The sequence below is a fragment of the Oculina patagonica genome, chromosome 2, assembly GCF_052425735.1.
Source record: "Oculina patagonica isolate OP01 chromosome 2, crgOcupat, whole genome shotgun sequence".
NCBI classification, from domain to species: domain Eukaryota; kingdom Metazoa; phylum Cnidaria; class Anthozoa; order Scleractinia; family Oculinidae; genus Oculina; species Oculina patagonica.
This window is the reverse complement of record NC_135759.1, coordinates 38,618,027-38,633,652: the sequence shown is the minus strand read 5'-3', so window position 1 is coordinate 38,633,652 and position 15,626 is coordinate 38,618,027. Positions and strand designations below refer to the sequence as shown.

Sequence of the window (15,626 nt, the reverse complement as noted above, 5' to 3'; positions counted from 1 at the left end):
ATTTTTGATACTCTGTCTTTTAGTTAGTACTTTAAATAACCGTGTAGGACTGGAAAGAATTCGTATGAACTGCACTTGATAGAATTTAGGTAATTTTGAGAAAAAAGAACAAGATAGAAAATACTGTTAGAAAATTTAGTTTTTTGTGCGCATCTCAGATCATTCTTAATGTACATTTTAGAATGAGTCAAAGGAGTAATTCTTGTAAAGGTAGAAAATATTATTAGGAAATGTAGTTTTTTTGCGCATCTAAGAACATTTTAATTGAAAATCTTGGAATTAGTCATAATTGTTAAGGTCGTAGTATGTCTGTGAAATAAAGGGTACATTAAAAAACATCAAGTCTTATTAAGGAACTTTTATTACCGAAACGAAGCCTTACTCGCCTCTCTCTAGCTGGTACGTACTCCACTCACTTTCCTTGTGCTTTTCGCCATTAAAGGCTATGCAAATGTGAGTATTTCCATGCCCCCACGCTTCTTCCTCTCGATGGAATGCATGCCCATCGCATGATCAATGATTAAACTTCTAACAATAGATTCGCGGGAACCCATTATTTGAACTTCCTGTATAAGATTTTATCTTTATTCCTGTATTAATTTAGATAATTTCCCTTTCCATTCTACCATTTTAAGAAACCAACAAATATATAGATATATTTTTTAGGTCACTCTTTTTTCGAAACCTGCTTTTTAACCTTTTGTTTAGAAAGCTGGTGTTTGCATTGTTATGTTTCCTTTTTCTTTCCGTTCCCCATAGCATAATATACTTGTAGTTGTTATTACTGTAGCGTGCACATGTTTTTAGTAAGCAATGTTAGGCTTAAAATATAAAAATGTTTTAAACAGATCTAAAAATATAAAACAACATTCTCTGAAGAAGACCGCAGATCTGTTTTAAACATTTTTTATATCTTAAGCTATGACCACAGATCGCTCCAGCAGTTTTAATGTCAGGCTTGTAAGTACATATTCTTATTGTAGTAGTGTAAGAAGCGTTCGGACTGTAAGTAATGTTTAAATTGTAAGTAACGTTTTTTTTTTCCCTTCTACAAAGCAAGTAGACTGTGTTAACGAGTGGTAGCTTTAATTACAAAAGACTATTTCATCAACAGTCTACTGCGGTTACAAGCTCCACTGTGCACATAATTTGAACTTCCTGTATAAGATCTTTTATTTACTTATATTTAGACACATGTAGACATGATGGGGGCGAAAAAATGGCTGCCCCCAAGTTGTTTACCTCGGTCTTCGCAAGAGCTAGAAAGCAAACGAACCAATAAAACGCACAAACAGGATATGCTTAATCAAATACCACATAAAAACGTAATAATGTCTTTCGCGGGAAGTCGTATGCCCCAGTTGATATTTAGAAAACTTCAGCGACCCAGCAGAAATGCTTGGTCGTTCTTTCTAACACAACTATAGCATAATGTATACTTGCAAACGTTTCAACTTAAATGGGTACCCAGCAGTGTGTGTTTTTGGTGACACAACGACGCAACTAAATCAGACTAACAAACTCTGATATATTGTCTTGCTTGCTTTAGTGCAAAAGCTGGTCTCCAACGTACGTGTTATCGACCTTCTATATTTACATACTTCACTTAACAGAACTGACCCGGTTTAAGCACTAAACTACTTGAATATTGCTTAAAAACAATAGCTAACTTGAACCCTTTGTTGTGTAGAGCAACTCGAGTGTTCCAATTCCGTAATCAATAGAGAGCGTACACTACGAATGCGGGAACTACACTAAAATTATGCAGTGTTGCTATTCTTTCTTTCTTGAACTTTCTGAATGAATGTTAAGTTTTGCATTATATAAAGATCTATGGGCGCACATCAAAGGCGCACATAAAAGGCGAAAGTAGCCTCGCTCTGGATTAGTATGTAAAATAAGTATCTTTCGCATAAAAACATGGTTCCCCAGTACGCTCAGTGGGCGTCCATTGTCAGAAAAACTGTTTGTACGTCAATTCATGTTAACGGAATTAAACTCAACCAAAATAACAGTTTCCAACATCAGTGCTATATTTATTTTATGAGAATATTTTTTAGTATATCCGGACCTGATTAATTGATTTTGTAGCTTCAGGGCCGGGCATACCTCTTCCAACATGTTAATGTCCTTCCCTTTGTGAAAAGTAAAATGAATTTAACCCCTCTTTAGCACTCAAAAATGGCTGAAAACCATCCTCATGGATCATTGACTCTACAAAACATTGAACTGACACAACAAATAAACAACTAAGAAACACTAATTAGAAAATAGCACAACGCCTGGCACTCGGGACATCGGCCACCCAGGCGACGTGGCCCTCTGTGGCGGCCTCCTTTCCTCCTCGACAGTCGTCCGTCCCCACTCCGTCGCTTCGCGCGCGTCGGTCGTCACCTCGGCGGCACCTTCCTGCTCGGCGCTCCGGGCCGCTTGGCCGGTGATCCGGCGTGGGCTGGGGATTCGGGGCGCTGACTGGCCTGTGTTCGGGGGGGAACTCGAGCTCGTCTTCCTCGGTCCCACCACTCGTTCTCCCCTCTCCTCTGGAACAGTTATTCTTAAATATTGCACATGGATTCTAAAAATATTGGTCGCCAAGTTCCGGCCATGATTTCTCGCTCAAAAACATAGTGTATAAGTTTTTTTTCCCGACGAACCCAACCTCATTAAGCAAAATTAATAGACTGCATGCATCGATCACTGCTTTCATTAAAATAAGTTGGACTAAGAACCTAAACAAGAATCTGGTGTAGGTAGGACACAGGGACAGCACTGATTCCCAAAAATGCCTACTCTTAGAAACGGTACTAAGACAATCCAAACGACTCTTTTGAAGCAAGACTGCTCTAAAAACAAAGGAACTGCGAGTGTGGGCTAAACCTTGAGCAACCTACTTTAAGGTCACGGGGGACACCTTAGGCTCATCCTTATGCATTTATTTAAAGCGCATCACGAAGTTCAACGACTGACATCGAGAACTTTACGACGAGATATTTGCATAAAAAGCTATTGAAATGAACAAGCGCGCGTGATTTGATGTGTTTGCGTCTGGAATTTTCTGTCTCTTTGAAAATGATTCTTCTCACCATAAACGCGTGGAATATAATTACCATTTTGAAACCGTGTTTTGAGATCGGGACACCTTCGGAAATCTCAAAGTTTGGACTTTTCCGACAATTTTGTGGCAGAGAATTCAGCGCGGATATAGAACTTCATGAGCTGCCACTGCAGAGAGGTAAACTAGGAATACTGTAGTGTGTCATAACAGAGGCGGAATTTTAAAAGAGCGCTTTTAGAGAGGTAGAAGGCATTCAATAAAATTTGCGCATTTTAACCGCCATAACTTGCTGGAAAACTTTAAATTAAAAAACCGCTTCTGTTATGACACTCTAGAGATATTGACTGATTAGTTTGACAAGATCACAGTGTGCTGTCTCCTACTCGTTCGACAAACTCTGCCACGATCGTTCTCCCTTTGGCAGCATCGTGGCTATCTCGCCGTTGTCATCCTCCATCATATCTTTTTCTTTTCTTTATGTCTCTGTATGAGCTAATCCATCTCCGGGATAGTTTGATCAGGTCAGCATTCGCTCAGATCAGCTGTAAATCCCCCGCGACCTTAAGCTTAAGAGTAACCTTGAACAACCTTGGTAACTAAAACACTTCACAACAAAAGAACAAACATTGCTGGATACGACAAAAGGCTATTAAAATCAACAAGCTCTTTTTGTGCGCATGATTCAGTTGAACTTCCTGTTTAAGATTGTTGATCTTCTTAGACAGTGTTGATCGGTCACCTGTTATTGCAGAAACGGACAGGATGGGAACAAAAGAAGGCTGCTCACCAGTTGTTTATCTTGCCCTCGGTAAGAAAATTTCTTCATTACCTATAAACATAGGATTTGTTTGTTGTAGATTTTTTTTTTTTTAACTGTGAAGTCATACGCAGTCCTACTGGGTCTTAAGGCGTATTTTCTGTCGTATATTCACCGTATAAGTTGAGCCACTTTACGACTCGCTCTTCTTTCAAGATATTTAAAGATCTTTACTCGAGGTTTCTATATGTATTCGAGGGTATTGACATTTAGAGAAATCTATTTTCAATCGAAAAATGCAGTCTTAAAAAGCTCTTTTTGTTTCAAACTTGGCATATTTCTTGATAAGTATCTAAAAAAGGCCGCACTTTTGTGGTACAATAAGACATTTAGCAACCAGTATTTGTTTTTTTTTAACTTGTTGGTCTGAACGGTTTATTTTTTTCTTTTGATAGGATAGTTACCGTTAAGTTGTACTGATACGATCTTTTCCAACCCGGCAATTTTAAATCTCAGTAATACGCGATATCGTCATATCCCTCTCTCCTCTAGAACTAAGTGTACACTAGGATATTTCCATAGTAAAGTCTATTCATTTCTGCGACAAGCTCAAAACCCTTACTGATCGTCATATACTGAAACGTACATTTTGTGGTACGTCATATGTTGGAATAAACTTGTGGATTCTGCCATCTCTTGGCGCCACAGTTTTTTCCCCGATAACAGTTATTGATATTTTTGAAATTAGATGCTCACCGAGTACTTGCGAATTCAAGACGTCATTATAAATTGAAACACGGAACTGTTAGTGTTTCTTTTCTAAAACCAAACAAACAGACAGAATACTATTGACGACAAATTTGTCTTTTTTCTTTTGCATGAATCCTAAATTCCAAATTTTTCGATACTTATGAAACTGCCATGATTCAGAAAGAAGCAGAAAGTATACTTCACTAAATTAAGTACTTTACTCAGGAGTGTGTGTGTTTCAGACGCATCTGGACCTGACTTATTTATTATTACTATCTGCGTCAGCCCAGAAATTGGGCTCCACTTGCATTAATGTCGAAATTTGTTTATATACACTGCATGTATTTGTTGGCTCCTTTGATGGTTTTCTCTTTTCTTTTGATAAAATAATTATCGTTAAGTTGTACTAATATTAATTTTATTATTTAGCCATATCCTCCTTATTTTAAGTTCATCTAGATCGATCGTCTCTTGTTCGTTTGTGTAGGTTAAATTTAAAACGTAGCATTTTTTGCATAATAAGATAGTTCCACTGTAAACACTAGCCTGCAAGCAGAATTTTCCTAGTACTTTTACGACACTTAGATCACTGCTATAATCCAGAAGAAAGATTCCGTCGTTCTTTCTAAAACAACATGCTCACTCACAAGTGTGAGTGCTTCAGACACAACTGGACCTGAATAAAGGACTATCTGCGTCAGTGCAGAAATTGGTTTCCAGGTGATGTTATTGGCCTTTCCATTTACAAAATAAACATAACAGAACTGACCCGGCTCCAGCGGTAAAATACTTGAATATTGCCCTTGAAATGTAAAAATAACTACCTGCGCAAACCAAAACCCCTTGTTGTGAAGAACACTTTGAAGAAAACTCTAGATCAATATAATTTTTATAGCTTGCGGCAACGGCGTTTAGATTATGTATTGATCATTTCCCTATGCGCTTATCCAGATTCTAGATGGTACATAAAGACATTATGATATATAGTGTATATATGTTATATAGTGTAGAATATATAGTAGTTGAGGATTTCATTTATTTACACTGTGTGGGGTACTAAAGAGATATATGATGTTTATTACGAGATGGAATTCAGAGTTACGATGCGGAAGTAACGGCAATTTATGTTTATTGTTTCTTCTGAAAACATGAGCTGATTTTCAGAAAAAAAAATAAAAAAAAATAACTATAAAAGGTACCAAGAAAAGGAACAGCATATGCTTGGCTGATCTTTTGCATGTAGCTTTACTGGAGTTTGGAATGTATGCTAAGACTTTCAAATGTCTTGTCATCTTTCCATGAAATAATTTAAAAGAAAAGTTCAGTTGTTCTTTTAAAAAATTACTTCTTTCATTAAAGCGAATAGCACAGTTGTCAACATTCATTCTAAAGTAGGTGTTATGATAAATATTTCTTAGTTTGTGTTTTAGACGCAGCTGGACCTGAATTATTTATTCTATTTGTTCAGTGCAAATATTGGTCTTTTGTTAAGTTATTGACCTTCATTTCTATGGAACATAACAAACATGACCTGGCTTAAGCAAGAAAAAAACAAAACACTTGAATAGCACCTTTGTTGTGAAAACAAATAAACTCTTTGAAATGAACAAATTTTAAGTTCAACCAAGAAACAGTAAATCTTGCGTTTTGATACTCTGTTTTAAATTTTGTTGAAAATTAGTGGTTCCGAACGTTATGACTTAATTGAAAACTTAATAGAAATATCTCGTTTAAGTCAAACACACGTTGTTAGGTAAAATGCTTTTATGAATTGATTAAAGAAGAAAAACAGACTCTAGCAGTTGTCAGCAAAAGGCTTCTGACGTCAACAGATCACTGCGGTTACAAGCTCTATTGATCACATGATTTGAACTTCCTGCATTGGTCTGTTTTCCTCTGTTCAGTTACCTGTTCATCGCAGGGACAGATAGGATGGGAACGAAAATGGGCTGGTCTCCAATTGTTTATCTCGCTTTTGGTAAGAGCATTTCTTTATAACCTTTGAACTTCAGATTTGTTGGTTGTAGACATTTCCTGGACTTTAAGGTCAAACTGAAAGCAATTCCAATTGGTTTTTCGGTTTTATTAACCGTTAAGCCTGGTTTCACTAGCGACGTAAGCACAAGCGCAATTACGCAAAAAAGACAAATTTTGTTCCTTGTTCCTGTGCTTGCCGCAAGCACAAGCACAAGCACAAGCATAAAACTGCAATGCGCTTGTACTTTTGCTTGAGTCGGTGCTTTTGCTTCATAGTGAAATGAGAGCTTTTATTCTTGCGCTTGTGCTTGCGCTTGTGCTTGCGCTTGTGCTTGCGCTTGTGCTTGCGTCGCTAGTGAAAATCAGGCTTAAAGTTGCAGCCACTAATTGTAGTCTCGGCAATTCAACTTTTTTATTTCAAGTTACTTTATGACCGTTTACTTATTCTCTAAGCTTCCATAGATATTTGAATGTTATAGAACTAATAGGAAACTAAACACGAGCGTACGTAATACACAGTACAATAAGTGTCTTAAAAAGCTCTTTTTTATTTTAAGCTTACTGGTACTGAATTATATAAACACTGTTGTGTGGCACAACAAGGCATGTAGCAACCTGTAATTGGTGATGGATTTTGTCAAATGTTCACTTGGTGGAAAAACAAAAGAAAAAAAGCACTCTGTTGAACGATACTTGGCTGTAACAGAAACCTTTTGATTTTGATGTCAGCGTTGACTTCGCCGTCGTAACGATCGGCATATATAGTAGTCATAAGAGATCAGCTTCCTCAAAAACTTAAAGATTACCTAGTTCAATTGTTTTTTGCAAAAGATTCATCTGTGTAAAAGGCAAGCAGACTGTACGAAAACTTCTTGACTACAATTGTGAAGCACCAGTTGTTGTAAACAGGCAACTGACTGCGACTGCAGACAGGAATAGCCCTTCTGCATGTTTACGTCAACCTGGCTTGTTTCACCACCAAGCCTCGCTTTCAAAGTACAAACTTATAAATATTATCATGAACGAATTCCTAAAGCAACAAAGATGAAAAGAATACCCACGTGAAGACTGCATGAAGGTGGCGAAAGGTTGCGAATAATTTGCGTAAACGAGGCTTGGTAGTGATTTTGAGCTGATGACGTTATCATGCATAAGGCCTATTTATTTGCAAATTTATACTTAAGATTAATATTTTAACTCGATCTTGTAGAATTACTTATAGGTTTCTTAAACAGTCAGCATGTAGAAAAACTGGACTCCATTCGTTTATCTTACTTTTGTCATGTTTTGTGATCAGCATTTCATTTACCCTATGAGCCTAAGGTTGTTTGGTTGTAACATTTTCTCAGCAGCTTTTCCTGATCATAGTTAGTCAGTTTTGTTGGACCTTTAGACGTTTTTTTGTATGGGTATAATAACCCTAGGATTATTGTCAGTAGTGTCACTTTCTTAGTTTGTAACTTATCGAAGTCGACGGGAATCAATTTAACTCCTTCCAGTTACTCAGTTATTTTAGCTCTATCCATTCTTTATCTAGTGTTATTACGAGACAGAAATATTTGCACGCAAGAATAAATATTTTGATGCAAGGCTTATATCGCTGTTTACTGTATGGCCCCCCCCCCCCCCCCCCCCCCCCCCCCCCCGGGCCCCCCGTATTTCCTTAACAAATACTGTGATGTGCATCATATGAAATGAATGAGTTTAAGGAATCAGCGTATTCCTTACGCCTTTCTGTTTAACAATTGCCTTAAGTGCTTGGAAATTCAATGAAGCACCAGTAATGCTAAACTTAAAAACTTCAAAAAGAAGTTATTGTTTTCGTTATATAATACTGAAATGGAATTCTGGCAACAAGACTGCACATAAAGCAACTAGCCTTGAAAGCAGGGAGACTAACAAACCAACAGAAAAAGCTTAAAACGAAAAAAAATATGCCTTTTAATTGCCCTTTGCCTGAAGTGCATGGAATGCCAATTTCTCGAACCTTGCGATAACTCGAACCAAACTGAGTCATTTGCTTAACTCAATCGAACACTGCAATTCTACGCTCGATTATATTTCTCAAACTCAATTTTCGTCTCTGCTGGAGGTTTAAGGAATTGGTAGTCTACTGCAGTAGAACTGACCCGGCTAAAGGCAGAAAATGTTTCGAATATTTCCCTCGAGGTGTAAAAGTAATTAACTAACGCAAACCTTAACTCTTTGTTATGTAGAACATCTTCGAAGGTTCCAAAATCGAGTTATTAACCTTTCGTTAAAATAACTGACACTGCAATTAAAACACTTTGAAAACAACATAAACAAACAGTCAATACGAACTGTGTTTTACATTTTGAAGAAATCATTAGTTGAAAATTTGAAATTTAATAGAAATGTTCGTTTCATTCGAACTCGTTATTAGTCAAAACAATACTTGTATAAAATTGTTATACAAAATCGACGCTATTGACGTCAACAGAATACTGCGGTTACAAGCTCTATTGCACAAAATTATTGATTTAAACTTCCTGTCTCGATCATCTGTTTATGGCATTAACTGGGAGAGATGATGGAGAGAAAGAGGGAGGTCGCCCCGCCCCCCCCCCCCCCCCGCCCCCCGCCCGTGCCCGCTGCCCCGGCCGCTCGATGAGAAAGGGCTGCTCCCCGAGGCCGAGTAGTTTTTATCTTGTCACTGGAAAATAGCATCAATACAATACGAAAAACGAATCTTGTTCCATGCTTTAGCTATAGCTTGTCTTTATCGAATAATTTACACGCACCCTGGAATAACAGACTACTCAGGGGAGCACTCGTTAAATCCTACCATAGGTATATAAATTTCTTGAACAATATAATTATGAATTGTTGTGCATGAAATTTCTTTTATTTCACACTGCGTAGTTTTGTTTTGCTTTGCTGCTTATCGATTTGCCGTATAATGTTCTGACAGTATAATTTGACGCTCAACATAACATAACATGCTAATTATAACATGCACGGCTACTTTTCTTTCCTTTCAGCTTTAACGTTCTTGTCCTCAGTGGAAGGACAGTGCAGCTCAAGTGGCACTACTCTCACTGGCTCGTCTGGAAGCTTTTCCAGTCCAAACTACCCGTCCAACTACCCAAACAGCGAGACGTGTAGATGGATCATAACAGTTCCACAAGGCCACTTAGTACGTCTAAGTTTTGAGTCTTTTCAATTGGAAAGTTGTGCTTTACCGTCACCAGTTTGCAGCTGTGATCACGTTGAGGTGCGGGATGGAACAGTTGCAAGCTCTGAACGACTGGGAATATATTGTGGGAACGAATATCCCGCTGCAGTTCAATCATCTGGGCGATCCATGTGGATAGAGTTTGACTCAGATCTTTTTAGTAACGAGAAAGGTTTTAATGCGACGTACACCGCTGTTGGTATGTATATTTCGCCATTATTTGTTTCACCAATCAGTTTAATGTTACAACAAATTTTTAAGATAAAAAATATTTAACTCTTAGTATTCTATAACGGCGTGGCCTTTAAGTACCCTTTCGTCCTCGTGTCTCCTGGCGCGGCCGCGGGGTGCTCGGGGGCCGCTCGGTGCGCCCGCTGTCTTGTCGTCGTCGGCCCTGTCCTGTTTTCGGTTTCCGGGCGCTCTCGTCGTTGGCGCTCCCCCCTTCCGGCTTGCTCGCTTGCTCTTTCGCTCTCCTCCCCCCTCCCCTCGTCTTTTCCTCCCGCCTCCCGCTCCCTTTCTCCTCCCGCCTGCCCTCGCCCTCTTCTCCCTTTTGGCTTTCTGCCGTGCCGTGTCTTGGTGTGGTCGCTCCGGGCTCTCCCCTGCGCTGCTTGCGGCGGCCCGGCCCGCGCCCCCGGCGCTCCCCCTCCGCCTCCCCCCCTCCCCCTCGCCCTCCCTCCCCCTCCTCCTCCGCTCCCCTCCCCCCCTTGTCGGGTGGCTCGCTCCCCTGCGCCGCGCTGCTTCGGCGCCCCCCCGCGGCTCCGCTGGGGCCCGGGCCCCCCCCTCGCGCCCCCCCGCCCGCGCGCGCCCCCCCGGGCCGCTGCGCTCCCCCTCCGGCCCCCGGCCCGCGCTGCGCCGCCCCCGCGGCGGCCGCCGCGGCCGGCGCTCCGCGCCCCCTGCCCTCGGGCGCCTGGCCCCCCCCGGGCGGCCCGCCGCCTCCCGGGCGGGCCCGGCCTGGGGCCGGCCGACGCACGGAGTCGCGGCGCAGCGCGACTCCGCGGGGGCCGACGGCCGACTGGCACGCGCACGGGGGCGCGGGACGGCGCCGGGGTGGGGGGCTCGGGGGCGTCGTCGGGTGTGCGCCCCCGCTGGGCGTCCTTCGGGTCCTCGTCCGTTGGTGGGCGCTCTGCGGTTCGGTGTCCCCGGGCGTGGGGCGTGTGGGGCGGCCTCTCGCGGCGGCTGGCGTGTGGGGGTGGTGCGTGTCTGGGCGGTCCGGTCCGCGTGTCGTCGTCGTCGCTCCTGCCCTCTTCCTCCCCCCCGCGTCCTCCTGTCTTCGTCCTCCCTTCCTCCCTCTCCGCGCGTGCGCGCGGGTGTCGTCGGGAACGTTGTGGGATTTATGACACTCGTCCCCCGCCGTCCCCTTGACCCCTCCCTCCCGTCCTGTTCCGTGTGCCCGCCTCTGCCCGCTCCCGTCCCTTCGGGCGTGGCGTGGTCCCTGTCGTCCTGGGTGTCTCCCTCGTTGGTGCGTTCCTCCGTTTTCGTGTGTCCGGTCGTGGTGCGTCCCTCGTGCTGCTGGCGGCCTCTCGGGCGCCCTCGTCCCCTGCTGTCTCCTCGTCTCTCGTTTCTTCTCTCTGTCTCTCGCGTTCTGTCCCTTCGCTCCGCCGCCGTCGACTCTCCGTCGTCGTCCCCGCCGCGGGCTTCGCTTCTCTGTCTGTTTATTTAATATTTATTTATTCGTCCATGTCGGCTAACAAGACAGCTTAAAAGCCAGCAAAATGTAAAGTGCTTTCCATGTAGAGACACTTTCAATAAAACGAAGGGCAATTATTTAACGCCGCTGCTAATCAATAGGGAGGCTAAGAAATCCACGACGTCAATGGCCGGTAACTGAACGGCACTACGTAAAAAAATGATCTAATGAGCACTATAATAAGCTTTGCACGTGCATTATAAATCTTGATACATTTCCCACTCAACCTTAACTGAAAAAAGCGTGAAATGACCAAATTCAGTGTATACTTGGGAACCAAGGGAACATTCTCTTGGGAGAACGCCAATCACCACAGCGAACTTGGGTAGCGTTCCTTTCAACCAACCATTTTAGGATATAGTTAATTCAGATTGTTCAAATCTTCGTGTCAGCTGGAACGGAAATCAAGAAAAAAGATCGACGCGACAACGACAAGTGCGCCGAGCTTACTGACTATAATGCTCTGAATCCGGACCAAATTCTTCGCTTAAGGGAATGAAAATCTGAACCGAGCCTCAGTTACCAAACTGAACGATCTGCCTTCGGAGGTGGATTGTTCGGTTTGCAATCTAAAATTGTTTTGTCCATTAATGGGGCTGGAAATTTCATTTTCGATCGCAAAATACAGATTTTGGTTGGTTAAAAAGAGAGTTACCTTAATGTTTAAGTTGCGTTTGAAATCGGACGGTGTACATTTCATCACGCGGATATATTAAAACCGATAAACGCATTGAGTACTTACATTGAATACTTACATTCAATTCAATGCAATTTAATTCAATTCACTTCTCGGTCTGAAACAAATCAAAAACAGGGTGCCAGTAACAAGTATTTGGTGCTGTTGTAAAGTTCTCACAGTTTTATGTCAAACACAAACAAAAATGCAAAAATGGAATTGAGGTACACTGTTTCAAAGACAGACAAACATCATATATTTTTTGTTATTAGCATACTCGTTCTTGTTGTTTTTCTTGCCATAAATAGTTTCCTTATTTTTTTCTCAGATGCTAGTCAATGTCCAAATAATGGTCTATTACAAGGTGCGAATGGCAGCTTCACCAGTCCAAGGTTTCCTTTGACCTACCCAGTCAGTGTCAAATGCACATGGATAATACAGGTTCCTGAAGACTATCAAGTACAACTTACATTCACCACTTTTCAATTAGAAACTTGCGCCATTTCATCATTGTGCACATGTGATCATGTTCAAGTGAGAGATGGCCAATTGGCAAGTTCGAATGAGATACAAACATTTTGTGGAGACGAGCAACCCCCGACATTGCGATCCTCAGGGCGTTACATGTGGGTCGAGTTTGAAAGTGACTCCAAAACAGCAAGAGAGTGGATTTAATGCTTCCTTCAAGGCTGTCCGTAAGTAGACTAACTTTTTATCTTTCTTTTTTTTTCTCTCGCCCAAGATTTACAACAAGCTCTACGTGGTGCTAAGTATATTAAAATCAAGTATCTTATGGTCTTTAATTCCACAATTGCTTTCAGCTGTTTTCATTCGAAACGAAGCCTCTCTTTAATGTACCCAATGCAAACCTTTTCTCGCGACCATCCGGTGTTTATAAATATAGTAATGGCTATGACTCCAAGAACTCACTGACACAATTATTCAGTTTTTGTCATCAATCTATGCCGAAATGCAAACATAAATGTTCCCGCCGAAAATGCAACTTTCTTCATGGTCTCTAACAGATTTTACTCTTAATTTACAACGAGTTTTTTTTTTGCCCTGATATAATTATGGTGTAATTTTTTCTTGTATTTCAGCTGCGAGTGAATGCCCGAGAAACGGAATGGTGAGTGGTGTAAATGGAAGCATCACCAGTCCAGGGTTTCCTTTGACCTACCCAGTCAGTGTCAAATGCACATGGATAATAGAAGTTCCTGAAGACTATCAAGTGCAACTAACATTTCCCACTTTTCAACTGGAGAATTGTGCCGTTTCGTCATTGTGCACGTGTGACCATGTTCAAGTGAGAGATGGTCGAGATGAAAGTTCGGAAAAGTTACAGACGCTATGTGGAGATAACGTACCACCCACACTACGCATGCGCTCCTCGGGTCGATATATGTGGGTTGAATTCGATAGCGACTCCAAAACAGTAGGGAATGGATTTGACGCTTTCTTTAAAGCTGTTCGTAAGTATCTGAAAAGAAAACTAAATCATTTATAAGCTATCAGTCTTCCTTTTTCTCGTGCGTGGTGACCTTACACATAAAGTGTACGAAATACTCCAGTAAGAAAAAACAAAATAATGTTGTCGTTTGACAATTTTGCTTTGACCTCTCCAACAGAGCGAATGCTATCCTGAGTAGAAACATTTGAAAAATTAAACAAAATAACGATACAGTTGGCTCAAAGAAAGTGTGTCAATATTTGTTTTTTTTTATTTTTGCGGTTTTCTCTTAGCTCGAAATTATATCCCGAAACCACAAAAGTACATTTTTATAAACAGAACGTCCAGGGTGAAAGTTATATCAGTTCAAATTTTTTAAGTCAAATAAAAGCCTTTTTATACCTATATAACCCGAAGATCTAATTCCTTTTAACCAAAAAGCTGTTTAAAGAAAATCAAACTTGACGTCCTTCTTAAGAACAGTGATAAATACTGATCTCGGTAGCATTTATTACTCTGACATTACCACGAAAATCCCTTTCATGTTTGGTGGTAAAAACTTCGGACATTTTTTTTTTACTGCTGTTTTGTTTCTCCTTTCCATTTGTATTTCAGCTGCGAGTGAATGCCCGAAAAATGGAATAGTGAGTGGTGTAAATGGAAGCATTACCAGTCCAGGATTTCCTTTGACCTACCCAGTCAGTGTTAAATGTACGTGGATAATAGAGGTTCCTGAAGACTATCAAGTGCAACTTACATTTCCTACTTTTCAACTGGAGAATTGTGCAATTTCATCATTATGCAGTTGTGACCATGTTCAAGTGAGAAATGGCCGAGATGAAAATTCGGAAGAGTTGAAGGAGTTTTGTGGAGATAACATACCAGCAACACAACTTCTACGATCCAAGGGGCGATACATGTGGGTAGAATTCGATAGTGACTCCAAAACAGTAGGCAACGGATTTGACGTTTTCTTCAAAGCTGTTCGTAAGTATGCAGGATATTTGAACCCTCATAAACATCGATTCTTTTCCTTTTTATATTTTTTCTATCAAGATAAACTGCATTTTAACAAAATTCTTTGTCAAGTTTAAAAGTACGGTCCGAAGCAGATATTCACTACCTTAAGGCAGCGCAAAACCAAGAAACATGTTTCCATAATTGTTACCTCGTTTTGCCATGGTTCCATGCCACGCAGAAACACGTAATGTTTCTGCGGTGTATAAAGCAGTGCGGTGTATAGCAGAAGCAATGTTTGCTTCTTGTAAACAAAAATTTACGGTGGAAACAATGCCATCCGTATGAAAAAACTGCGAATCAGCGGGGAACTCGGCAACCGCGCAAAACATGTATTGCAAAACATGTATTGGAAACATGTATTCTCGTTTTGCCAAGCCTTTACCATTACCACAAGTTCTCTATTCTCTACTTAATTATTTTCTTTTGTATTTCAGATTCCAGTGGATGTCCGACAGATGGTGTATTGCGTGGTACAAATGGCAGCTTCACCAGTCCAGGATTTCCTTCTGCCTATCCAGACAGTGTCAGATGCTCATGGATTATAGAGGTCCCTGAAAACCATCAAGTGGAGCTGACGTTTGATACTTTTCAACTGGAGAATTGTGCCATTTCATCATTGTGCACCTGTGACCATGTTCAAGTGAGAGATGGCCGAAGTGCAAGTTCGGACAAATTAAAGACGATTTGTGGAGACGAAAAACCACCAAGAATACGATCCTCGGGGCGATATCTGTGGGTGGAGTTCGATACTGACAAGAAAGCAACAAGCAGTGGATTTAATGCGTTTTACACAGCTGTTTGTAAGTAAATAAATAACAAAGAAGAAGAATTCCTGTGTTGTAAGGTGTGCCGTGATACAAGATGTGTCCGCCACACTCGTGTTTTGTCAATGCCTGCTAAAATTTAAAAACAAATAAATTTTGCTCCTTTTTTTCGTTCCATTGCAAATTTACTCTACGATGCGAAACTAGAGCTAATCATTAGGTTTCACAAGTTATCAATAGCGCACTTTAAGTTGACGTTATTGTGTTGTTGTTTGTCCTTTTTGTTTGCACTTT

General features: G+C 41.2%; 1 pseudogene across 1 annotated transcript in view; it reads left to right on the top strand.

Annotated features, from left to right (window-relative positions):
• Positions 1 to 15,626, top strand: part of LOC144644645 (bone morphogenetic protein 1-like) — a 30,422-nt pseudogene that overhangs the window by 10,861 nt on the left and 3,935 nt on the right. Inside the window, exons 2-5 of the transcript XR_013569159.1 lie at positions 9,542 to 9,934; positions 12,427 to 12,793; positions 13,199 to 13,570; positions 15,003 to 15,368. The product of XR_013569159.1 is annotated as a bone morphogenetic protein 1-like (transcript). The remainder of the gene's footprint in view (positions 1 to 9,541; positions 9,935 to 12,426; positions 12,794 to 13,198; positions 13,571 to 15,002; positions 15,369 to 15,626) is intronic.